General features: G+C 47.9%; 1 protein-coding gene and 1 pseudogene across 4 annotated transcripts in view; one reads left to right on the forward strand and one right to left on the reverse strand.

Annotated features, from left to right (window-relative positions):
* The window catches only part of SEZ6L (seizure related 6 homolog like), a 131,634-nt gene that overhangs the window by 24,464 nt on the left and 81,914 nt on the right, over window positions 1–25,256 (forward strand). The gene's annotated exons all lie outside the window — the stretch shown is intronic.
* On the reverse strand, window positions 9,740–11,495 carry LOC138997964 (lysine-rich nucleolar protein 1-like; annotated as a pseudogene).

Below are 25,256 nucleotides of genomic sequence, written 5' to 3' on the forward strand. Positions count from 1 at the left end.
TTAAAATATAGACAAAGAGCCACACACCCAGCTCTCAAATTGCCCAGGGCCTGAAGCCGAGTAGGGACTGTGAATAGCTCCCAACATCCGGGTATTCTGACAGAGGCAGCCTGGCATCCCCTTCTGGGCTCATCTCAAGCCTACTCTCTCTCTAGAACAGACAGCCTGGGAGGGAGGGGATGTCTGGGAGCTATTTAATTTGTATCTGTTCATCCAAGAGGAAACCCACAGTTTGATGACGCCGGATGCTACTTAATACAAAATGATAACTTCAGAGAGAGGCAAAGCAATCTCTTTAATTACATTGGTCTGATTCGTCTACCTGATGCTGTTGAGGAGAGGTTAATTTAGTTGATTCTCTTTTATGTGCAGTCCCATTACTTCTAATGTTTCCAACACATATTTATGCAGCAACACAAGAGAAGAGAGATACAGGCAGCCCAGGCCCCAGGCAAGGCGGCATTTCAAACTGTCCGTGCAGGGTTGGTAAATTTCCTTCTGCTAATCTGCACTCTGGACAAATGGGTCAAGATCTGAAGTTGTAGCTTCAGCCCCAAGGGTCTTTATAGACTTAACTAAACATACGAAGGGCGGGAAAGGGAGCTGGCAGCCACAGCCCAGGAGGTGAGCCTGACGCATCTCCCATGTTACCGCCTTTAGTCTGTGTTTATGCTGGGCTGAGCACTTACATGGATGGACTCCTTGAAATCTCACAGTAGCTCTCTGCACTTGGAACTGTTATCCCCATTTTACAGATGGATAACTGAGTCTCACTGTTAAGTTATTGAGCAGAGATCACACCGACAGGAAGTGCTGGGTGAGATTGACATGTGGCTGGTTCCTAAGACTTCCTGAATCCTTCTCCTCCCTTCTCCCTGCCTCAAACCATCCCTTCCTCCTACTGTATTCATCTCCTTTGACCTCCCTTCCTTTCTCCTAGTAGTAAAACGTTGGATGTGAGTGTTTGTTTGCATATACAGTCTGCCCTGCAGACCCATGGGTTCTGCATCTGCAGATCCAACGGAACACGGATTGAAAATATTCGGGAAAAAATGTTCCATGCTTGCCTGCGTGTGCTGTGTGGCGAGGCCTACGGTGGTTGTGTCTGCTCTGACCGTGTGCAGGCATTTTTCTTGTCATCATTCCCTAAACAATACAGCATAACAGCTACTTACATAGCGTTTACATTATGTTAGGTGTTATAAGCAATCTAGGGATGATTTAAAGCTCACGGGAGGAGGATGTGCACAGGTTATATGCAAACACTACACCACTTTCTCTAAGGGATTTGAGCATCCAAGGATTCTGGTGTCTGCATAGGTCCTGGAGCCAATCCCCCAAGGATACTGAGGGATGGCTATTAATTTGCATGTGTGTGTGTGTGTGTGTGTGTGTGTCTGTCTGATTCATCCTTTCAGTCATTTCTTTGAGCTCTAATTATGTGCTAGGGTTGGTAGTTGGTGCTGGACCAACAGCCTCAGAGGCTAAGAGGGGAGGCAAGGTCCTTCCACTTCCTCCAGTCCAATCACAGGGCAGCTGTCAGGGCTTGGAGCATCCCCATTGGCCACTGCCTTTCATGTCACCCTCCTTGGACTGGACCTCACTGTGTCCGGGCCCTGCAGGGTTCTCCTATTTGAGAAAGGGTGGGAGGAAATGAGGGAGGCAGTGGTGCTGCGGGCTCCCTGTCTCCCAAACACATCCCCCACCTCTCGGCCTTCATTCAAACAGGGCCCTCCTCCTACCTCACCTCCCCTGCCTATGCCAGCCAAACCCCACCCAGAATCTGAGTCCAATTCAAATTCTCCCACGCCTCCTCTATTCCCTCCCCCCGAGGGGGCCGGAGCCCTCCCTGCACTTTTGTCCGGATCTCATCCCATCCGGGTTTCACTGCGTGGCAGACTGGCCTTTTCTCCTTGCTGACCTGTACGAAGCCCTTCTAGGGATGAGAGTGTGTTCTGTTCAAGCCTGAGCCCACGCCCCTGGCAGGCTGCCTGGCATCCAAAAAAAGTTCACATCATAGATTTAAATGTCTCTGGAGGTGGTCACGGAACGCGGTGTTTAACAAACAGAAACAAACTCCTGGCTGCGAAGAGCAAGCTGGCGGGTGCCAGATGGGAGGGGGAGGGGATGAGAAAGTGAAGGGGATGAAGAAGCACACACCGCCAGTTATAAAATGAGTCACGGGGACGTGAAGCACAGCATAGGGAATAGAGGCAAAGATACCATCGAGAATATGGATGGCGCCAGATGGCGGCTAGACGTTATCGGGGTGGTGGCTTCATCAGGTACATAAATATCGGCTCGCCATGTTGTACACCTGAAGCCAATATAATATTGTAAAGCAACTATATTTTAGAAGTAAATTTGAAAAAATAATAAAAGCACCGGCTTTGCCAATGACTGTATCTCAAGCCCTTACGGTCACTGTTTGTGGCAACCACCTCAAGTTGTCTGAGCCCCCGTGAGCTCATCTTTAAAATGCGGGTAACAGCTCGGCCAGGGTGGGTCAGTGGTTGGTTGTTGACCTATGAACCAGGAAGTCAGGGTTCGATTCCCAGTCAGGGCACATGCTCGGGTTTCTGGCTCCATCCCCAATAGGTAGCGTGCAGGAGGCAGCCGATCGATGATTCTCTCTCATCATTGATGTTTCCTTCTCTTTCTCCCTCTCACCTCCTCTCTGAAATCAATTTTTAAAAATATTAAAGTTGAGAGGAACAGTATCTTCCTTGTAGGATTGTTGACAAGGGTTAAATGAGCGAATGCCTCCAAGGTATTTTCAAAGCCCTGACCCTGAGCAGAAACCCAATACGTGGGAACTGCTATTATCCTCATCGTTATATCATTGGGACGACTACTACTAATTTCTACAGAAGACAAAAGCTGAGGCGTCCAATTTTCTATCTTCCCTCACACCTCTGTTTAAATCCACATGTATATCCCCATTTTTAAATTACATTTTTGGGGGGTAACCTTGGTTAATAACATCATATAAATTTCAAGTGTACAACTTGATAATATGACGTGTATCCCTTTAAACAGATGGTTAACTGTCTGATTCGTATAAAAGCAGAATCTATTGCTTGTTGATTCCAATGAGAAAGTAGAAAGGTCACCCCCCAACTCCTTAGCCACAGTGTGGTGCAGCCGACCCAGCACAGGGTCCTCCCGGGTCGCCATAAATTCACGGTGGCACATTCTCTAATAGACAGTGAAGGAGGCATCGGCTGTCTCCGGAACGTTCCTAACCTTTGAGATTGATGGATGAGGAGGCTGCCAGCCTCCTCGCCAAAACGCTCCCTCGAGGCCACTGTCAGACACAGGATCCTGAGCTAGAGGGACAGGGTGGGTGACAGGGGTCAACTCTGATATTCTTCTGCCAGTAAACAATTCATCAATTTTATGTCTTACTTTTTTTCTGACGAGGTTAGTGGTGGAGGAGAGGGAGCGTTTAATGATGATGTGGGTGGAAGGGCAGATCTGCTTATTCAATCACTGCCGCACAAAAATAGAGGAGACCTTTCGATGAGTGATCGGCCCCCCTGGATGATTTAGAATACTCTCCACTAACCGTATTATCGAGCTCGCGTGCGCTGAATCGTTCATCATCGTTAACTAACGTTTAATAGGAATAATTCTTAAAAATTATCACTGGGCTGCAGTAATTTTCCTTAATTGTAATACTTACACAGCACTATTTAATTTTCGAGCTTGTAGCAGAGTTTCTTTCTAGACCAGAACCCTTTTGTTTTTCTCTTCAAACCGCTGAAGACAGATTATTCCTGCAGCTCCCCCTGGTGGAGCAATTCCTAGAGTTGCCCATGTGGGAAGCAGTTTGGTTGCTCATAGGTGCCTGCAACTTGGGGCCTCCGCCCTTGTGATGGACTTATGAATAGTCAAGGTGTCAGCATCCGGATCGTTTCTCCAGGACCTAGAAGGCTGTGGGGTACATGAGAATCCCCCAGCAGACATCTGTTGAAGGAACAAATGAAGCCGGCAGTCACATCTTGCTCTCTGTCACCTCCATGCCATCTACCGTGGCTGGAAAGCCCCTAACCCCTCTCCCACCTTCACCTAGGTGACCCGTCCTTACATCCCTGTGAAACTTTCCTGGGAACCCCCCCAATTTGGTTAGGTGGGATCTTGATGCTCCCTTGGTTCCAGACATTCCCCTTCATGGATAGCAGCGATGATGCAGGTGCTGTAGCCTCACTAAGTGATGGGTGTTTCTTGTTCATCTCTATGGCAAGCAGGACATATATAGAAGGTGTTGGTGCAAGCTTGAATGGATGAGCCAAATCACTGATGTTTGTCCTTTGTTGCACCCTTTCCTGCTCTGGGACCAGCTTCCCTACCTAAAGTAAGGATGTAATAACCACAGGAACACTCACTAAGCATGTACTCTATGCCAGGCAGCATTTTACCATTTAAACCTCACAACGACTCTAGGATACAGACACTTCATCATGCCCATGCTCATCGCAAACAGGTGTGACGTGTGACAACCGGCAACCTACTGGGCTTACCAAACAGACCCATGACATGTGCCCAGGAGGCTCTGCGCCATCAGACCTGATTCCCTTCCACCCTTCTCTTCCTTTTCGTTATTTCTTTCCATTGATATAATTGGCAGCGCAATCTCAATGTCACATCTGTAAGAGAGGTGGGTTTCCCTGCCTCTCCTCGTTCAAGCGTATGGATGGCTGCCTTTGGCACATCCCATTTCCATCAACACTACTATGAGCATTCAAGGTCCTTTCAAATCTGCTTTCTTTTTGCTGTTCAAGGTCATTTTCAGTGACTTAACATCTGCCAGGATGGTCTTCTTGGGGCTGGTAAATAGCCAGCAATCATAACCTGTGCTGAATTGCTCACCTGAAATGTGTTCCCCACCCCTCTGCTCCCCCTTTAAGAATTTCTTCCTGAAGAGCTCCCTGTTGCTTATCCCACCGAGCCCTCACGTGGATGCCTTTCTCACTCCACCCTGCCTGCTACTCTCCTTTCCATCAACCACTGTTTCTCAGAGTATGAGTCCCGGATCACCTTTGTCAGAAGCACCTAAGAGACCTATTAAAAATATGGTTTCCGGTTTCCCATCCTAGACTCTCTGTATCAGAATCTCTGGGGGCGGGGGCTGGAACTGGCATTTTAACGACTCCTCCAAACCAATCACACTGAGGTTCAAGAACCGCTGCTCTAACCAAATTGCTTTCTTCTTGAATTAATTTTAATTCTCCTGAGAGTCCTTTCGAGAATCAATTTAGCAGAGTCTCTTTCTCCTCTAGAAAGCGAATCGAGCCTTCTTTCTTTTCAAGCACTTGCCAGTGACTGGTGCGTACTCTCTGGAATGAGGTGAGACTCCACACTGTCTTCTTGAGCCACCAGGCCACCACCCTGCCAGGCCACCGTTCGTGTTCAGGGGACCATCACACCCGACCTTCCAAACTCCTTCAGACCTTGTGTTTGTGCCTTTAGAATCCATCCTCTGCCCTCCTGCTGGGGTGTCTTCCCCCCCCAAAAGAGTCTGAGATGTGTCACCAAATATCTTGGTGGCGTCTCCTATACAATGAGCGCTCGACCTTCACAGCTTTGCCATATCATAAGTTCCCAGCTGATCCCCACCATCCCAGCAATGTTTCACCACAGACATCTTAGAGAATGCTGTTACTACTATTTGGAATGACCTCTTCACCCCACCCTAGACCCAAATTGTTCCTCCTTTGGGTTAATTTCCAGAACCATCTCCCTTCCTCTCAATTCTTACCCCAGGGTAGAGATGGTAGCTCTTTCTTCCATGGCCCGAGTTCTGCATAGCATATGATATTTTTTTTAATTAAAAAAAGAGAAAAAAAAACATTTGAAAGTGCTTTCTGTATGCCAGCCACGTTATGCCCATTATTATCTTACCTCACTTTCCCAGAATCCTCTGCAGTAGGTGCTATTATTATCATCACCGTTTTGGAAATGAGGAAGCCGAAACCCAGAAAGGTCAAGTCACTTGTCCAAGGTTACACAGCGAATAAGATGAAGAATCAAGATTCAAAACTATAGCCATCTGACTAACACTAAGCTGCCACCAATAACATGTAAAACTCAAATAGCCAGAAAGGACAGACTGACGCATTCTCTGTGTCCGGACAACCAAGTGGTCTAGCCATCCATCTGGCATTGTCCCTGTGGAGGATCGGAATAGTCAGAGTGTTTAGGAACTAGGAAATAGCACCCGTTTTGGGTACTGTCACATCACCTAGAGCAACTAGTTTCAAGCTAACCTATCAGAGAAAGGTGGAAGAACTCGGGGAAACGAAGCCATCTCTTTGTGAACAGAAAATTGAAAACGGCATTGAAGCATGGAACTTAGAGCTAATCTCCTATGCCTGGTGAAGTCAGAGTGATTTATTTGGAAAGCTTGAGGGACCATTTATCCCTAAGAGGGATCTCTGGAATAAACCAGTGTCTTTTGAACCCTGACCACCCTCGTTTTATTCTTAATGCATCTACAACTTTGTTTAAGGCAAAAAGCGTAAACTTCCATCTTAGCTCTATGGAGGGTTGGCCTATGAGGTCATTTTTGCTGACAGTAGACATTGGGACAGGTTTTCTCCTATGGTGCTCATTTCCTGTTGTTGTTTTTCAAGTCACTTGCACCCACTAGAATTCTCAGGAGGTAGTGGGGAAGAGGGTGCAATGCAGTACTCCATTCTTCTGGCTCTGATACCACAAAACTTGGTAACCACTCGGCAGGCAGAATGCTGTAGGATTATCAGCTTTGCAGTTAGACTTAAAACCTTGCTTCTGTCCATTATTAACTTCATCACCTTAGGCAACACTTAACCTCCCTGACCCTCAATTCCTCCATCACAATGAAAATGAATAGTTATCTCACGAAGTTGTTATTAAGATCAAATGGAATAATGCAGATGAACCCTGGCACACAGTAGGTTTTCAGTAAAGGTAGATACCATCAGCATATTCACATTTAATATATGTGCTAATATGGGTGTATTTCCATTTTTCATCTTAGTATTTATATTTTTTTTGGTCTTTTTCTTCTTCTTTTTTGGTCTGTTTCTCCTTTTTGGCATTCTTTTGAATCATTTGATTTTTTTACACATACATTTTAATTTATCTATTGATGTTTTAGCTATATATCATTACATTTCTTGGTGATTGTTCTAGGGATTACCACATGTGTCCTCTAATTAGCATTAGAGTTGCTATTGTACCACTTCATATAAAATTGAGAAATTTTGCAGCCATCAACCCTTGCATTGTTCATATAAGGTGGGAGGGTGCAAGTTGAGATGATTACTTCCTTAATTGACCAAATTATTGCCTTGTCTATGAACTGTCCCAGAAAATGCTCCCTAAGGAACAGTCACATCTTAGATCCAGGGTCGAGACTCTAAAAGTCAGCTCATAAGGTAACAATCCCGTGGCATGCAACCATATTGGAGGACCGCACACCTCCTCTCTATCCGTCCAGTATAGCCAGATTGTAATCCAGTCTTGCAACAGATGATCATTTCTTCATTTGGCAAAATAGCTCATGTATTAGCTAGGCTAGGTCATGTTAAGATGCTGTAGTAAACATACCCCCAAAATCTCAGTGACTTACAGCAGTAGAAGTATTTTATCTCTTGCTCATAAAATGTCTATTGCAGGCAACTATCCTCATGGACATTCAGGCATGTAAATTCCTTCTGACTTGAGGCTCTACCATCCTTGGGTGATGGAGTTCTTTGATGGGTCTTCAGCAGAGTGAATATGGGGGGGACTTTTAATTGGGCCTCAAAGTGGCACAACCATAAACAGAACTCAGTCCCTAACTGCAAGGGAGGCTGGGATATGTAGCCTAGTTTTATGCACAGGAGGAAAAGGAAATAGGTTTTAGTGAAAACCCAGAATCCTCCGCCACACTTGTCTTACATCATGAGTTAAATTCACTCAATAGAACAGGATGCTCACACTTTGCGGGGTATGTGAGGACTAGACAGACCAAGGGCAGCACGTGCTCATGGCCTATTGCTTGTACAACATTCAGCCAAATTGCCCACATTCCTTAACTCACTTTTCGTACCTGAACTTGGGTAGGTGAATTCGTGTCATTCAAATACGCATCTGCTGTGACTCAGCTAAATGCATCTCTTCCATTCTGCCCAGCACAGTGCCTGGCAGGTAACGGATGCTCAGGAAATGTTTACTGAATAAAGAAATGGACGGAGGAGGAGGAAGGGGAGGAGGGAAGGAGAAAGTAAGGAAGAAGGAAGGTCAATGGAATTATATGTCCCGTGAAGCTGTAGGTACCACCCACCTATGTTAGCAAGAGATATCATCGATCCGTGAACTAAGGTGAGAAAGTGGGAGGATAACACAGTCCCACCACCTGGAAAGCCTCTCAGTAAACCATTCCCCATCCCCCACCCCCCCACACACACACACACCACATCTTCCCATCCGTCCTCCTCCCCCATCTATCAGGCCCATGTCCGTTGGAGGAACAATAAAGCCACAATAAAAGCAAAACCCAGAACAAAACAAAGAACACTTTTCTGTGAACTAACCAAAAGCTTTCATCAATTCTCCCATTCCTTTCTCTGCCCCCAGAGAGAAAATTGGAGGGTTCCCATTCAGAGAGCTCATTTCCCTGAGCGGGTTCTGAAAAAAGGACGGAACATTAGGCTTTTTCCTTTAAGGGAACATAGCGCTCCTTTTAGAATGCACCGGGGCATATTGGAACACAAGCCACAACAGCGGGAGGCACTCGTGTGGTGATAATTTGATGTGATTCCGATGTCAGGGACACGCCGAGCTGGTCTTAGTCAGCTTCCCCGAAGGCGTTGCTTTTGTGTGTGTGTTGCCTGGGAGAGTGGGTGTGTGTAAGCGCAGACATCAGCCCAGCACCCGCAGGCCCGGTCCCTCTTTTCCCACCTCCGCTCTCACCCTGACTTTCTGAGTCCAATCCAAAAGACTCCTTGGGGGCACAGAAGAAATTGGAAAAATTTCAAACTCTTCCTCAGAAAAGAGTCCACAAGCCGAAATGAATCCACATGCATTTGAGGGTTTGGCCTGGAAATATTTCACATTTTTAAGTCAATTATTCCAACATTTAAAATGGAAGTTTTGTGTGTGTGTGTGTGTGTGTGTGTGTGTGTGTATGTTTTATTTTTCTTCTTTTTTTAAAAATATATTTTATTGATTTTTTACGAGAGGAAGGGAGAGGGATAGAGTTAGAAACATCCATGAGAGAGAAACATCGATCAGCTGCCTCCTGCACATCTCCTACTGGCGATGTGCCCGCAACCAAGGTACATGCCCTTGGCCAGAATCGAACCTGGGACCCTTCAGTCCGCAGACCGACGCTTTATCCACTGAACCAAACCAGTTAGGGCTTTTCTTCTCTTTTTAATAGTTAAAATTAAACACATTAATGCAAGTAAAACATATTAGTATGTGTCTCTGACATATACTAAGTATTCAACCAATGTTAGCTGTTGTTGTTTATACACGATGATGTCTTCAAACAGGGATGGAGGGCTTCACACAGAAAATAGTGGTTTTTAGTCACTCCCATGTTCTCTTGGCTCCTGAAATACGTGCTGTCCCCACCTCAGGTCGTCCAAGCACATCCACCGAGTCTCCCTTAACCTTTGTAGGAGTTCAATTGAGACAACTGTCAGGCTTCCGTCTGCATAACCGGATAATAAAAGCAATTTTGACTTGGGAGACAAGACAGTAGAGTTTAATCTTCAAACTTGATTGACTTGGAAGCGTGCCTGTCAATACAAAAGATTTTGTTTGGGGCGGTGGAGAAGCCACGGCCAGCACACCCGCTGGGCTTCCAGCTGGGGGGAGGGGAGGGCCGGCAGGGTGGAGTCCTGCTGCAGGCTGTTGGTCACCTTCCTGTCGAGTGAGTGCCATGTTGGGCCTTCTGATCAGTTCAGGGGTGCAGCTGAGTGAAGGAGACAGATTTTTAAAGCCACCCATAAGTTTGAGAAATTTCAGCTTCTGTTCCTCGTTTCCGATACCAGCAGTATCCCACTGGCCAAACTGAGTTCCTGTCCACGTCTGCGTTTCAGAGGCTTCTGTTTTGCCTGATTCATGATCAACTTCTTTTCTTTAAAAAAAAAGTATATTTTTTTTATTTCAGAGAGAAAGAGAGAGGGAGAGAAAGACAGAAACATCAATGATGAATCACTGATCGGCTGCCTCCCACAGGCCCCACACTGGGGATCGAGCCTGCAATTTGGGCATGTGCCCTGATGAGGAATCAAACCGTGACCTCCTGGTTCATAGGCCGACGCTCAACCACGCAGGCCAGGCATGATCAGTTTCTTCCCGCAAGGCCTGTCGCCCCAGCTGGTCTATGTGAGCCTCGTCCCCGTGGCCTTTCTTTTCCAACACCCTCTCTAAGTCTGGGTCGGGCTCCTCCTCCCAAAGTTCTGCTACTTTGCTCCTCCTCTTCTTCTTCTTCTTCCTCCCCTCCTCCTCCTCCTCCTCCTCCTTCTTCTTCTTCCTCCTCTTCCTCTTCCTTCCTTCTTCTTTCTTCCCTCTTTCCTCCTCCCCCTCCTCCCTCTCTTCCCCCTCTTCCCCCTCCTCCCCCTCCTCCTCCTCTTCCTCCTCGTCCTCCTCTTCTTCTTCCTCTTCCTCTTCCTCTTCAGAGCTGACTCCTCATTGCCTAGCTCCTAGGCCCTTTAGTGGACTTCATGTTCTTCTTCACAGGGGACTTGAGGCCATCTCCTACTGGGATGTATTCTGAAGCCTCGACTTTGGCAGGCTTCTTTGTACTTCCTCTCCTAGGGCTGCTCTTCATGGACCAGGAGGGCTTGGGGTGGCCAAGCGGGGTGTCTCCCTCCTGCTGGGTTTTCTTCTTCGCGGTTATGTTGTGCTCCCTGGGGCTCCCGGCTTCCTTTTCTGCCCCAAGGCTGCCTGTTCCCGGTCACCCTTCCCCACGGAGCTGGCGTGCAGGGCGTCCCTGGCCTCGCAGACCCAAGGGTCCCTGGCTGAGGAGGCTGCTGCTCTGGGCCTTTTTCTCCTTCTTGTGTTTTTCTGAGACTCTGGCCACTCTGGTCACTTCCTCAGCCTGTCTGGGGTCCAGGGAGGTCTTCACCTTCAAACCAGGAGTCAGGGCCAGAGGCCACAAGGACTTCCTCTTCTTTTTCTTCTTCCCTCGGGAGAACTCGGATGGACCAAGAGCCTGTGACCTGGGGCCGGGAGACTTCTCTGTCCGCCTGGCTCGGGACGTGGTCTCGGGTTCTAGGTGCTCCTCACAGAGGGTGCGGTGGTCCTTCTTTTTCTTCACCAGAGGGATCTCCGGTGACCGCCCCTGGATCACACTCCTCGTGGGTGACATGGCTGTGGTGGGACAGACCTCAGGGAAATCACTGTTACTGTTCAAAACCAAGTGCTGAGTCTGGCTCTTTAACCAGCATCTTCTTCTTGTTGTTTTTCTCTGGAAGCCCAAGGCCCAGGTCTCCTCTGTGGGTCTTGGTGATCATTCATGTGGGCCAAGCATGTCAAACTCATGGCCCGCGGGCCGCATGTGGCCCACAAGGAATATTTTTGCGGCCCAGCCAATGTAACGGTATGTAAGAAATGTGTTAATAAAAATTTCGTAACTTAATTTTTATAATATCCTGTTATACATAATTACGAATAATGAACTACAACATTCGCTAATGACTGATGACTATAATCATGTTGCATTCATTTCCCTTACGCGCCTTATGTGCAGACGCACCATTTCTCCCCACTAATACCGGCAGCGAATATTCTAGCAGCCGATGGCCACGTCATTAGTCTCGGACTGACTTGTTTGGTGTGCGCAACAGGAAATATTTCGCTGTCGGAGAACAAGAAAAATAGGTTTATTTGCATTACGCTTATTAATTTGTGCAGTTATTCAGTGTCTGGTAAGTTAATGTTCAAGAAAAAATATTAATTTTTATTAAAATGTTCTATTATTGTATGTTAACGATGACTCATTTATCTCAGCCCTTTGAATTCAGCATGTCTCTATCGAAATAAACCTACGTTTCTATGAAAATGGAAGCTTTTGTTTCTTTGTGGCCCACAGAAACTTAAACCTTGTTTTTTTGGCCCGTGGTAGCTTTGATTTTGACACGCTTGGCGTAGGCCATGCTGCTTGGCCTCCACAGAACACGCTCCACCGAGACCCGCTCCACAGTGTGTGACCGGAAATCGCAGTGCGTGACCGGAAGTCGCAGTGCGTAACCCGGAAATCCATCCCGCCATCCGCTCTGGCCTGTAGCCCAGGTGTCCCCGCTGCTTCCCAGTCTCGGCCTGGCTGGGCCGGGAGCACGGTTCGCGGCGACCATGGCGGCTCCCAGGCGGGTAGGCAGCCGCAACGCGCAGCGTGAGGAACAGGCCAGCTCCCTGGAGTCGTCTGTCACCACCAGGACGCCAGTGCCCACCATGGGCCCCGTATCCCTCGGGCGCTCGTCTTGTCTCATCCCGTCCTGCGGAGCTGCCGGGAGCGGATCTGCGGGTAGGCAGCCGCCTGCGGGCGCAGGGGCGGGGCCGTGCCAAGTTTTATTTTTCAATTACAGTTGACATTCCGTATTATTTCGTGTTAGTTTCAAGTGGACAGCATAGTGGTTAAACAATCATATCCTTTACTTGGTGTTCCCACCGATGCCTGCATTAGCCACCTGGCACCGTCCATCTTTATCACAATATTATTGACTATATTCCCTACGCGGTGGTTTACATCCCCGGGGCTATTCTGTGACTACCAACGCGGACTTCTTCCTCCCTTCACCTCTCTCAGCCAGTCCCCCAGCCCCTTTCCCCTCTGGCAACCATCACTCTGTTCTCTGTATCCATGAATCTGTTTCCGTTTTGTTTACTTACTTATTTTGTTCTTTAGACTCCACACATAAGTGAAATCATACGGAATTTGTCTTTCTCTGACTGACTTAATTCTCTCAGCATAATACCCCGTGGGTCCGTCCGTGCTGTCGCAAATGGTGAGATGTCATTCTTTTTTGGGGGCCGAGTAATGTTCCATTGCACATATGTACCGGATGCTTTTGTCCACGTGCGTATCGATGGGCACTTGGTTCGCTTCCAGAGCTCGGCTGTTGTAAATAACACTGCAGTGAGCGTGAGGGTGCATATATTCTTTCGAATTAGCGTTTCGGGTTTCTTTGGATCTATACCCAGAAGTGGAATTGCTGGGTCAAAAGGCAAGTTCTATTTTTAATTTTTTGAGGAACCGCCATATTGTTTTAAAACAGGATTTTTTTAAATTTTTTTTTTGCATGAGAATCCCAAGTTCAGGCATCCCTAGAAAAATCAGAAGGGTTGGCAACACAGGACCCACATTCCCACTCTCTGACCGGGGTGGAATAGCCAAGGATGCCTCTTAATTTGGCTTGGGTTCCCTAGTTTGTCCCTAATCCTTATGTGACCAGTGGCGTGGGGTGAATGCGTTATGGGGTGCCAGTATGTCCCTGCATCCCAGGTCCACGTTACTCATTTGCATATCCTGCCAGCCTGGTGGGCCTCTCACCTTAGCAATCTTGCACCTAAGCCTTGAAATCCCCCAAGCTCTGGCCTCCGTAGATTTGCCTGGGGCTCTCCATTTCTTGGAGTAAAGAATCACAGAAGACAACCACATCTGGACTGTTGGAGTGGAAATTTCCACACCATGAAAGGAAGAACTAGTTCAAGATATATATATTTTTTTTAATTCAAGAGGTTTTGCTGCAGTCATCTTTCAATCCTGTTGAGGCATTTAGTCGAAGGAATGTATTGGGATGAGATTGGGCCGTGAGTGGCATTTGCCAAACTTACTCTGTATTTCAAAGAAGAGCAGTGCCATCAGGGAAACAGGTCCATGGGCAAGAATGTCACCCTAACCCGCCCCTCCTGCCCTGGAGCTGCAACCGCAGTTCTAAAAAGGTGTGGGCGCAGAAAATGCCTCGAAAGTGATGTGGTCCAGTGGTTTTTCCGTCAGGATCCTATGGGAACCGGGGAAGTGGGGGGTCAGCACACTCCCCCATTGTGTTCAGGCAGTCATCAGATATTGACCCAAAGCTCCTTCGTGACGGGCAGACAGTGGTGAGCAAAAGTAGACAGAATCCGTGTCCACACAGAGGAAGTCAGGTGGAAATGAGGGAAGGGCCGGGGCCATGCATCTGTACCACAGGGATTCCAGCCCGGCGTGGTGACTACAAAAGACTTCCTGGGAAGTGATCAAATCTAAAGGACAATTGGAAACCAGTGGGGTGAGGGGGAGCAGGTGTCAGAGAAAGAGGATGGTGGGTTTAAGAGGCCCGGATGGGAGGGAACCTGAGTAACAGAAGGAATTGGAAGCGGGTCAGTGGGCTGAGATAAGATGGGGAACGAGGAGGTTTCGGGCCATGCATAGCCTTTCAGCGTTTGATTGCCCCCGTGGAGTCAACCAGAAAACCCCTTTTCTATCTTTCTGTGTGGGATTTGTACGTTCTCATTAACATAAAGGATCCTATAGTTAAACACAGTTGGAAAGACCATTGCTCCAAGCCCACTGCTTCTATCAATGAGGAAACTGAGGCTCAGAATGGGACTCAACCAGGCACAGCCCGAGGAAATAAGAAGCCTTAAACAGGCGGGGAGAGAGAGAGAGAGAGAGAGAGAGAGAGAGAGAGAGAGAGAGAGAGAGAGAGAGAAAGAGAAGGCATGATGCAGAGCCAGCGGCTAGGGATGAGAAGACAGAATACACATGGTGGGAATAGAGCCAGAAGCTGGACCCCAGCCTTCGGGTCAGCACTTTGGTCTTTGGGATAGGGATTGGCGAGAAGAAAGCAGAATTGACAAGGCATCGATAGCAGAATTGACAAGGCATCAATAGGCTGAGGCTGGGATGGAGGCAGAAACCTCATCAGAACCAAAGCTCAGTGTCAGTCATTTGAACGTGGCGGGGGGGGGGGGGGGGGGGGCGCTCCTAAATCCCAGAGCAGGCTTAATCCCTCCCACCAGGGGTTGTGTGGCTGGCTGAGACCAGGCTCAATTTGTCCACGTGACCCTCTCCCTGACCCCTAGTTTGTTTTTTAAAGCAAAATAGCTGATTCATCCACGGGGAGATTGTCTTCCGCTCATCACTGGGTGATTGTGATTCTAGATGAGAACACCAGACACCTAATACAAGGAAGATAGGAAGTAAGTTCAGTTCATGGCTGCAGGTGCTGGCTGGATGGCCCCTGACATGTCCCCTTACCACGCTGGGCATCAGCTTTCCGGTCTGCAGAGTGAAAATGACAATACTTCCCACTTTATCTTGAACTTCATGGGAGCTGCCATAACACACATGATCTTTATCTGTTTAAAGCAGCGGTCCCCAGCCGGTGGTCCGTGGACCGCCAGTGGTCCGTGAGGTCTGAAAGGTTGGCGACCGCTGGTTTAAAGGACTGTAACCAACTAAGAGCTGTGGACACTGGCACCCCATAATGCATTCACCCCACACCGTTGGTCACATAATTTAGTTAGGTCACAGACCACATGTCCCCACCCCTACCCCTGCATCCCAGGTTAAGAACTTGAAAGTCCAGAACTATACAAAGCAGGAAGATCATGTAGAGGATTCTTATATGAGAATTTCCTGGCTAGGGCCGAGATGAAATTTCAGGAAGGAAGGAGCTTGCTCAGAGGAAAGGTGTGAATAGACAGATCACAACACCTTGATTTTTAACAAGCCTCAACAAAAGACACTTGGAGCCAGCTGGCCCAGATTCGGAGTGGAAGGAGGAAAGGGTGGGCAGCCTGCAGTTCGGAAGAGATTGAAAGGAGAGATAAAAGTAGAATAAGAATCATGATTTGGGGAATAGACAGGGTTTGGGGGGAGGGGTGAGTTGGAAATGAACTTTTAACTTTGACGAACAGACTCATACTCCTGGAGGTCATGAGGCTGGCTCCTGGTCCCATTTCTCTCTCAGTCCTTTGCTGTGTGCCCTGTGGCCAACCATTTCCCTTTCTGGGCCTCAGTGGAAGAGGGAGGGTTTAAACTAGGTCACCTACAATGTTATTTTGCTAGATTGTCATGAATCTAGCCATCTCGACAGGACTGGTTTCCAGCAATCTAGAGAGGATCTGTTGACCTCTGTGTCCTAGGGGTAGACACAGAGTTGAGGTATAACAGTGAGAGCGGCCGAGGGCCCGGGGCTGCACAATTAGAGGACTTGGGTTCGAATCCTATTCTGTCACTTGTTGGCTTCACTATCTGAACCCCAGTTTCCCCAAACTGTGAAATAGTTCATCAACTCTAAGATGGCATTGACGATCCAATATGTTTTATGGGCCACTAAGGAGGAAAAAGTGCTGCCAAGGAGTCTGGGACATGCTGTTGGTTATAAGATGCATTCCAAATTCGGAGATGTTAAAATGTAAATCTATGTGCATCTCAGAATCAGTGAGATATGGTAACGCCCACTTCCTAGGGATGCCTTGGAGGTGAGATGATGCATTTAGAATGCCTGGCGTAGAGCAAGTGCTCAGTGTGAGTTACTAGGTATTAACTATGCAGGCACTAAATAAGTGCTTATTGAACTAAAGAAATGGAAGGTGCCACATGCTTTTAAAGGAAAAGAGCAAAATGGTTCAAGAAAAGTGTTTCCCAGAATCTACTTTCCATCAGTTTTGACACGAGCGGCCTTTGGTTAGAAGGGAGAATTGAACTACCTATATGTAAATAACCTTTGCAATTTTGTAATTTTTTTTTTAAATGATGGCGTTAAATGAGATGGTTGTGCAATTAATTCACATTTGGCCTAAGATACAGTTGGGTGCTCTTGGTGAGGCTCTGGTTTTCCTTTCCCTGCTTGGAGAACATTCTTGATGGACCACTCCCACCATCTTGGGATGGCCAACCACAAGGGCAGAGGCAATTCCTCTGTTCCCAGAAGAAAACTGGCCCCTGATGTAGACACAGGAAGAGATGAAAGGAAGGAAGAGAAGAAGAGACATGATCCATAAGGCTTTTGGAGAGCAGAGCTGTGAGAAGTAGGGAGGAAAAGGGAACAACAAAAAAAAAACCCATAAAGAAGGAAATGAATGAAAAAAAGAATTCCTCAGGCCTTCATTTCTTAGCCTGAAGGTTATGCCCCAGCAGCCAGGATTGGGCTTTGGATCAAGTTTCCAATTCCAGTGCCTTTTCCGGGATAATTTCAAATGCGCTCACCCCGGGCAAGAAGGGCCCTTCCCGGTAGCGAGCAGGGATTTGAGGAAGGAGGAGGCGTCTTGTCTGATTAGCTGGGCCTTATCTGCAGAGCCCAGTGGACGGCCTAATGCAAGGAGCTGGCTGGCGAAGCACTGAACCGTCCCAGCTTCTCGCTGACAGAGCAGAGCTGAGGTCCCGGCCGCTCCTTATCAAGTGACAGGAACACTTGGTGAAGCCACAGAAATTGGATTTGAGTGATTTCCATCCTCCTCTCTCCCCGCCCCCAACCCAGAGCATTCTGATCGCCCAGCGAGTTAAAGGGGCAGCTCCTATCCAAGCCGTGCCCAGAGAGCAGGAGACAGAACCAGGCAGACCTGGGGCCTAGTCAAGGCCACCATGTCCCTTAGGGGAGGGGCTGGAAATGGGATCCAGTTCTTTAGCCTGCATCAGTCTTTCCATTGAGTTGCCCTAGAATTTTTTCCGAGCAATCACTCTGTCCCTGGGGACCTAAGGCAATGGATGTTTAGTTTATTGTCCTAAAAAATGATCTGGCAGGTAGAGGCATTATCTTTAACTAGAGGCCCGGTGCATGAATTTGTGCACAGGTGGGATATGGCCGGCCCATCCAGATTGGGGCCATTCAGGGCTGGCTGGCCGGGGGTGGGAGAGTGGGGGGATGGGGAGGAGCCATGGGAGGTTGGCTGGCCAGCCCCGCCCCCATCGGGCCAGTTGGCCAGCCACAGTGACCGGTCATTCTGATCGTTCTGGTCATTCCAGTCAGTTGGCTTTTATATATGTGTGTGTGTGTGTGTGTGATATGTATATGTGTATATATATATATATATATATATATATATACACACACACACATACACATACATACATACACACACACACACACACACACATATATATATATATATATATATATATGGAAATAAAACCAATTTGGTAATAATAATAATAGCTATAGCTTCATATCAGGTACTATGCTATTAATTTTTATTAAATTCATACAACCCCCCACCATGAGGTAGTCCCCCTTATTGCCCCAGTTTGCATATGGGAAAACGGAGGCATAGTGAGGAAAAGTCACTACTCAAGGCCACACAGCTAAGTGTGGTAGGTAAGTGGTAGGGTTTGGTTTGCACCCCAGGTATCTGGTGTTAAAGCCAGAGCTCTTGACCACGGGGCTCTCCTGCCTGCCTGGAGGGCTGTATGGGCAGAGCCAGGATTGAACCCATGACTCCTGTGTGACCTTGGGGAAATCCCTTCATTTTTCTGGGACTGTTTCCTCACCTGTACCATGGGGTAATAATAGAACCATCTGGAAGGAATAGTTAGGATTTTAACCCAGTTAATGCATGGGAAGTGCTTGTATCACATCTGGTACATGGAAAGCACTCAATCAGTGTTGACAATAATACTTATTACCATTGTCATTGTCATTACAATTAAAGCCTCAGGATCGGGAGAAGGTGAGAAGTTGGAAAGTCTGGGAAATACGCAGCATCTATAAGGCAAAGCTGATTTAATCTGGGCCTGAGAATTCACAGCTCACTAAGTCTGACCTGGCATTTCTGCTCTTAATGAAAATATGCTCCATATTGGAATTAATTACTATTCAAATGGCCTTATTATTAAGCATCGAGGGATCAATGGCACACTCAGTGGATTATCATCGTGGAGTGAAATATCTCAAGGGGTGGGGGGCGGGCAGAATGAAAACACCTTCCTGAATCCAATTGGAAGATCCCCGTAGCACTGGCTGCTGTTGTTGATCCAAGGAGGCTGTACATTGTGAGGGAGCTTTGGAGGCAGAAACGAAGATGGGAGGGAAAATGAGGGAGAATGCAACTTATTCTGAGTGTCTTGGACATTTCCAAATGGGTGGTTCTGTAATCGAGGAGTTAGGGAGATTTGAGATGGTTAATGCCCCAGTGAAGTCACTCTGTGGAGCAGGAGAACTGCGCTGGGAGTCAGGATGGCCCAGGTGTGGTGGCAGAGAGGGAGAGAAATAGGAGTTATCACAGAGACAGGCAGAGACAGGTCATCTCGTGCCTTTGAAGCCACGACAAAGAGTTTGGGTTTTTGCTAAGTGTGAAGGTATAGATAGAGCAGAGCTGTGATTTATATGATTGTTTTAAAACTCACTCCCGCCACTGGTTGGAAAATAGAGTGAAGAAGGATGAAGTGGGAGACTAGCAAGAAACTATTGCATTCATCTGGATAAAAGTTTGCAGAGGTTTGACATAGGACTCGGGTAGTGGCAGCAGTGATGGAGAAAGCGCATAGATACTTGTGCAGGGTTGTGTTTTGAAGGTCAAGTTGGCAAGAGATGCCGATGGATTTGGATGTGGAGAATAAGAAACAAAGGAGGCACCCAGAGATGCCTCCCCTGGATTAGAGCTTAAATAGCTAAATGGATGTCAGTACCTGTATCAGTCAGCTATTGCTGTGGTAATGCTGCGTAACAGATCGCCTCCCCCTCCCCCCATTCAAGGACTTAGAATTACAGTGGCATGAGTCTGTGGTTACCTACAGTCCTGGGCTCAAATTAGAAATCTGTTTTAGACATACCATCGGGGATTTTATTACATAGTATCTTGTTATTTTATTTTTAATATATTTTTATTGCATAACCATATCATTTCAACATAATGTCAGGAATATTATTGCAAAAGTTCTACAGTCCACATGGTTTACTGTGGAATCTGGGGGGAAAAAGTTGCTAAAATAATTAAGCTATTCTGAATAAATGGACGCCTCAATGGCTTGAAGAATTTGTGGTGGAGTGATTCTAAAACCACTTCAAGGCATTTGTCCCAGCGACCCTACCACTCAGGGCATTGAGAGCGGGGAGTACACTCCAGTTTATCCCAGGCTTTAGCAATTTCAGTTTTCTGATTAGCTTTGTGCAGCTAGCAGGGACTCTGTCAGGCAGATAGCTTGTCACGCCAAACACAGGACAAGCCTGTCACTGGTCAAGAAGCCCACTCAGTCAGAGAGAGTGGCTCGCCTCCCCCAAATCGATACCATCTCTGCAGCACTAAGAATCACAACCACCGCCAAGCCCGTGCCTGCTCCTGCTCCTCCATTACCGGTTTCAATCAGCAGGCTCACTCAGCTTGCCAAGAAGCCAGTAGACTCCAGGGCTGGCTGATTCTGAGCAGGAGGACGGGGGTCTCTTCAAGGACAAGCTGAACACAGAGAAGGGAAACAGACAGTGGCCTCGGCCCAGCATCCATGGCTGAGGGATGACGCCAAGAAGGAAGCAAGCCAGCAAGACGATGCTGCGAGCTGTGCTGGGCTGGTGCATCTCGACTCCTATGGAGAAAGAATGACTAGGGATGCGCTTGAAGAAAACTGTGGCCATCCCAAATGGTGATTTGCAGCCTGGCCAGGAAGGAAGTAAATGGGACTCAACAAGAGAAGTGAAGCAACTGCATTTAGAAGCAGACAGGGCTAACGGTGGCTGTTGAAAAGATGAAGGGCTTTGCAAAGGAAGGATGGCTTCTAACTCCACACAACAGCAAACTTGCAATTGGCTCGCACTCCTCAAGCCTGGATTTCCCCCATGCCTGGTCCTCCCTCTGTGGTGTCTGCTGGCTTGGTGAATGCTGCCGCCATATGCGTGCTTGAGCAAGACAAAACCTCGGAAGTCATCCATCACTCCTTACTCTCCCCCACTGCTCTTACCCTATCCATCTCCAAGTCCTGCTAATTGTGCCTCCTAAATATTTTTCCAAGCAGCTCACTTTTTCACCATCCCCCTAGTTATCAGCCACCATCGGTTATCACCTGGCCAACAGCAACAGTCTCCTCAGTAGTCTGGCTTCCGGCTTCTTCACCCTGTTACCATCGACATCTTTTCAACACAGAGATTTGCCAATGTCACCCCCCCTGTGTTAAAACCCTCCTGTGGTTCCCCATTGCTTTCAGAATAAAGACCGAAATTATGAATCTGATCCACGGTTCCTAGCATGGTCTGGGTCCCTGCCCATCTCTCACTGCTGCACAAGCTGTTCCATCAGCCTGGGACATACTTCCCTCCAACTTTCACCAAGTTTACCCAGTTGTTCCTCAAAGTCCAGCTCAAGCATCCATTGCACATAGTGGTTGTCCTTTGCCCACTGCCTCTATTACCCTTGAGACCAGAAACTTAAAATATGTATACTCAGAGAATCATATTCCTTCAGAGCCCTTATCTCAGCTAGTAATTATGTCTTCATGTTTCTGTGATTATCAGTTTATAAAATCCACCTCCCTGTGGATGCGTTGACTGATCGCCCAACCCGCTCCTGAACTCTCTAGCCTTTCTCTACAGTGGTTGAGTTTCCAGCCTCCCTTGCAGCTAGGAAGGGCCACGTGGCACTGTCTGGCCAATGAGATGTAAGCAGAAGATGCTGATTGGAACTTCTGGGAAAGATTCTCAGAAGAGGACCGATTTGACTTGGATGCCCTCGGTCTTTGTGTCTCTTCCCTTGGTTCCTCTGTGGAATACAAAGCCAATGAGACTGGTGCCGCGGACATGTTTCAGCCATGAAGTCAAAGCCACACAAGGATGGCAGAGCAGAAAAAGAAGGTGCTGAGGGCCTTGCTGCCTCTATTGAGTGGCTGGGCCAGCCCTCCAGCCTCTTATCGCTGCTGGGTTAGGGTTTCATGTGACTCACAGCAGCTGAGTTAACCAGTACACTTCCATGGGCCTTATATCTTATCCCATAAGATTCTAACTGTTACAGGCTCCATAAGATGTGCCTGTGTATATTTTTGCTCTTCACGCATCCCTAGCATGGGTCCTGGCATATAGTATATGCTCAACCAACATCTGTTGAACAAATGGATGGAGAGAGCTCCATCTTTGGAGTCCAATGGATCTGGGCTCCAGTTCCTGTTCTGTTGCTAATGGCTGTGTGCCCACTTAACCTCTCTGAGCCCCAATTTCCTCAAGTGTAAAACCAGGATATGCACATTATTTTCAGAGGGTTATTCTGGGGGTCTAGGGAGTGATGTGTAGACAGTGCCAGGCCTTGACTCAATAAACAGTAGCTGTTGATATGATTCTAAGTGATTGGCTCTGAGCACTGACCATGATGTACGAGGCTCTGTGGTAGGCACTTGGGGACGAAGGTCTACAGAGTGGACTGTGCCCTCCAGGTCGTGAGGAAGGATTTGCACAAATGCATGGAGAACTCACAGTGCTCTCAGTGAAAATGTGCTAATGGCCATGGGAGGGGCACAGGCCCTCCATGGGAGTGGAGAACAGGGAAAAATCAATTACATCGATCAAGTCTTCCCTGGGAACAGCACAGGGACAAGGAGCCTGCTTCCTCTCCGTTCACTTACCTAACAAGCACGTACTGCTGCTCCTACCACGGGGCTAAGTGCTGGCATCACACAGGCACCCTCCAACAGACGTGCAGAAATGACTACACAGAGATCCTTGCCTGCCTGAACAATGGGCTAAACGAGCAAATGTGAAAGCAAATGAACTTCTGAAGAGAAACGAATGAGCTAGAAAATAAATGCCGGTGCTCCCCAGGGAATAACCATGCTCTGGAAAATGACAGCGTCTGGGAAGATGGAGGGCCGGGCTGTGGGCTCCTGACCCTAATCAGAGGGGGGACTGTGGGTGGGAGAGAAGGCGGATGAAGGTGGGCGTGGAGCCAGGCAGGGAAGATAAGGCTGGTGGGGCCATGAGAATAGTCTCATCAACGCCCCCCTCTCCCCCCATTCCCACTCACAATTGGGGAAAGGTAACCACAGAGGGTTATTCCTTGGCCATAAAGGTAGAAGAGATAGCAAAGGGGTTTTCCTCCATGCAGCCTGCCCTGATTACACATCTCTCATGTGCTATGAAACCTCGGGCAGGTTGTTCATTCATTCAACATATTTATTGAGCACCAGCTCTGTGCCAGGCACGAGGGTTGAGTGCTGGGATTACGTGACGTGCAAGACGGGCAGGCTGTCTTTGTGGCCCTTATATTCTAATGGGAGAAATCAGGTAATGCACATGTAACATGCAGCTCTAGGAATAGAAGATGTAGCTGGGACTTTGAAGAACATACTTCAAAGGGAAGAAGAAGAAGGGCATCTCGCTGAGGTTTTAATTTGCATCTCCTTCATGACTGAGGACATGGAGCATCTTTTCATAGGCTTCTTTGCCAGCCCTGTATCTTGTGGGGCAGTGCCTGTTCCAATAGGTGCCCACTTTGGGAGGTCGCTTATTTTATTCCTATTGATTTTGAGGATTATTTATATATTTTGGATCTGATTCCTTATCAGCTATGAGATTTTCAAATAGTTTCTCCCCATCTTGGCTTGTCTTTATTTTCTTAACAGTGTGTTTCAGAGAGCAGAAGCTCTTCATTTTAATGGGGTGCAATTTATCAATTTTTTCCTTTTATGGGTATTTTTTTTTCCTCCCAGGGTGTTAAGATAATTCAGTGCCTGGCACGAGAGTAAGCACTTCCTAAGTGGCAGATGTCATCATTATTAATATAAAGGAGAAAATGCAGCCCTCCTGTGCTGCCTAGTTAAGCTCCCTCCCCTCCCCGGGCCTCAGTTTCCTCGTGTGCGCAGTGAGGGAGTTGCATGGCTAAGTGATGTTCAAGGCCCTTTATCCTGGACAAGTCCGAGTGTTAATATTCTCTAAAGGTTTAAAGGGAACATTGAGGGGAGGGGTTGTGGACTGGGGGCCAGGAACGGGGAAGCTCCTTTTCCAAGGACCAGCAGCCCTGCCTCCCTTTGGAGCTAAGAACCAACATCCTGCAGACGGTTTCAGATCCTCTGTGGGCACCTGAGTTATGCTGGAGTAGAAGCCCCAAAGGCTGTGTGCTTTCCCGACCTGCTCAGAAGTTAGGGTTCTCCAGGTGGGGAAACTGAGGCTCCGGGAGGCAAGATTACAAAGCGGCAGGCCGGAGCCAGAATTTGAACCCAGGTCTGCATAACCCCAGGGCCCACTCTCCCATGGCTCCATCCAGGCTGGACCCTGGAGGAGGGAAATGACCAGGCAGCAGAGCGAGGGGAACTTCAGCCAAAGAAATGTTCCATCTGAAAGTCACAGTGCATTCTCTCCCCAGCAGCTGCGAGAGAAAAATAGAGTGGGTCAGAATTAGCAGGGTTTTTTTCCTCCTTTTTAATTTATAGCTTGTTAGTTGACGTGCTCATTGGGAGAACGTCTTGCTCTCTGGCTTGGCAGCAAAGTCAATGACAAGGCACTGACAGCCCAGAACAGCCCTGCTCCTCCCTGTCAGGTCATGACTAGGCTGGGAGCTATGTGCACCCTTGGGTGTCTCAGCAATCGTGGTCCCCCAGAAGGTGGGGAAACCCCACTGTGGACTTGGTGGCTGCAACAGTCCCGTTTCTGAATTTTTATTTCCCCAAGCATTTCATAAACCACTCGTTATTTTCCAAGCACTAGAGAAGCAAAGGCAGTTAGGACTCCGCCCCTGTCCTCAGACTGAAGAAGAGACAGTCACATCTATATATATAAAAGCCAAGAGACCGGAATGCCGGAACGACCGGAACAACCGCTTGATTTGATGTGCACTATGGCTCCGATCAGCCCCCCACCCCGATTGGGGGCGGGGCTGGCCTGCTGATCTCCTGTGGCCCCTCCCCCCAGCTGACCTGGCCACGATCAGGCCCAATCAGGGTGAGCTGGCCGGACTGCACCCATGTAAGAATTCATGCACTGGGCCTCCAGTATACAATGTTAGGACAGGGTGATGGAAATTGCAGCAGCAGAGTGAGCCTGGATTGTGGCATCAGAGAAGGCTACATGGAGGAGGCAGTGTCTAGGCTGGGTCTTGAAGGATGAGTAGGAGTTCAACAGGGTAGAGATAGTGGGGGGGAGTGAGAGGGTTAATAAATGTTCCTGTTCTATTCTGTTCTCCAGCTGTTTCTCAGCTGTTGCTCTTGTATGCTTCCTGGATTATAAACTTACTGGGGAGATTATGTCTGTGCATTATAGGATATCTGATAGCATCCCTGGCCCCGGTATGGACTGGATGCCAATAGTGCTCTCCCCCTTCTCCCCACAAGTCATGACAAACAAACAAAAAAGGTCTCCAGACATTGCCACATGTCCCCTGGCGGC

Source organism: Myotis yumanensis, unplaced genomic scaffold (genome assembly GCF_028538775.1).
Source record: "Myotis yumanensis isolate MYYU_CA2020_CCGP unplaced genomic scaffold, mMyoYum1.0.hap1 SCAF_19, whole genome shotgun sequence".
Lineage (NCBI taxonomy): Eukaryota > Metazoa > Chordata > Mammalia > Chiroptera > Vespertilionidae > Myotis > Myotis yumanensis.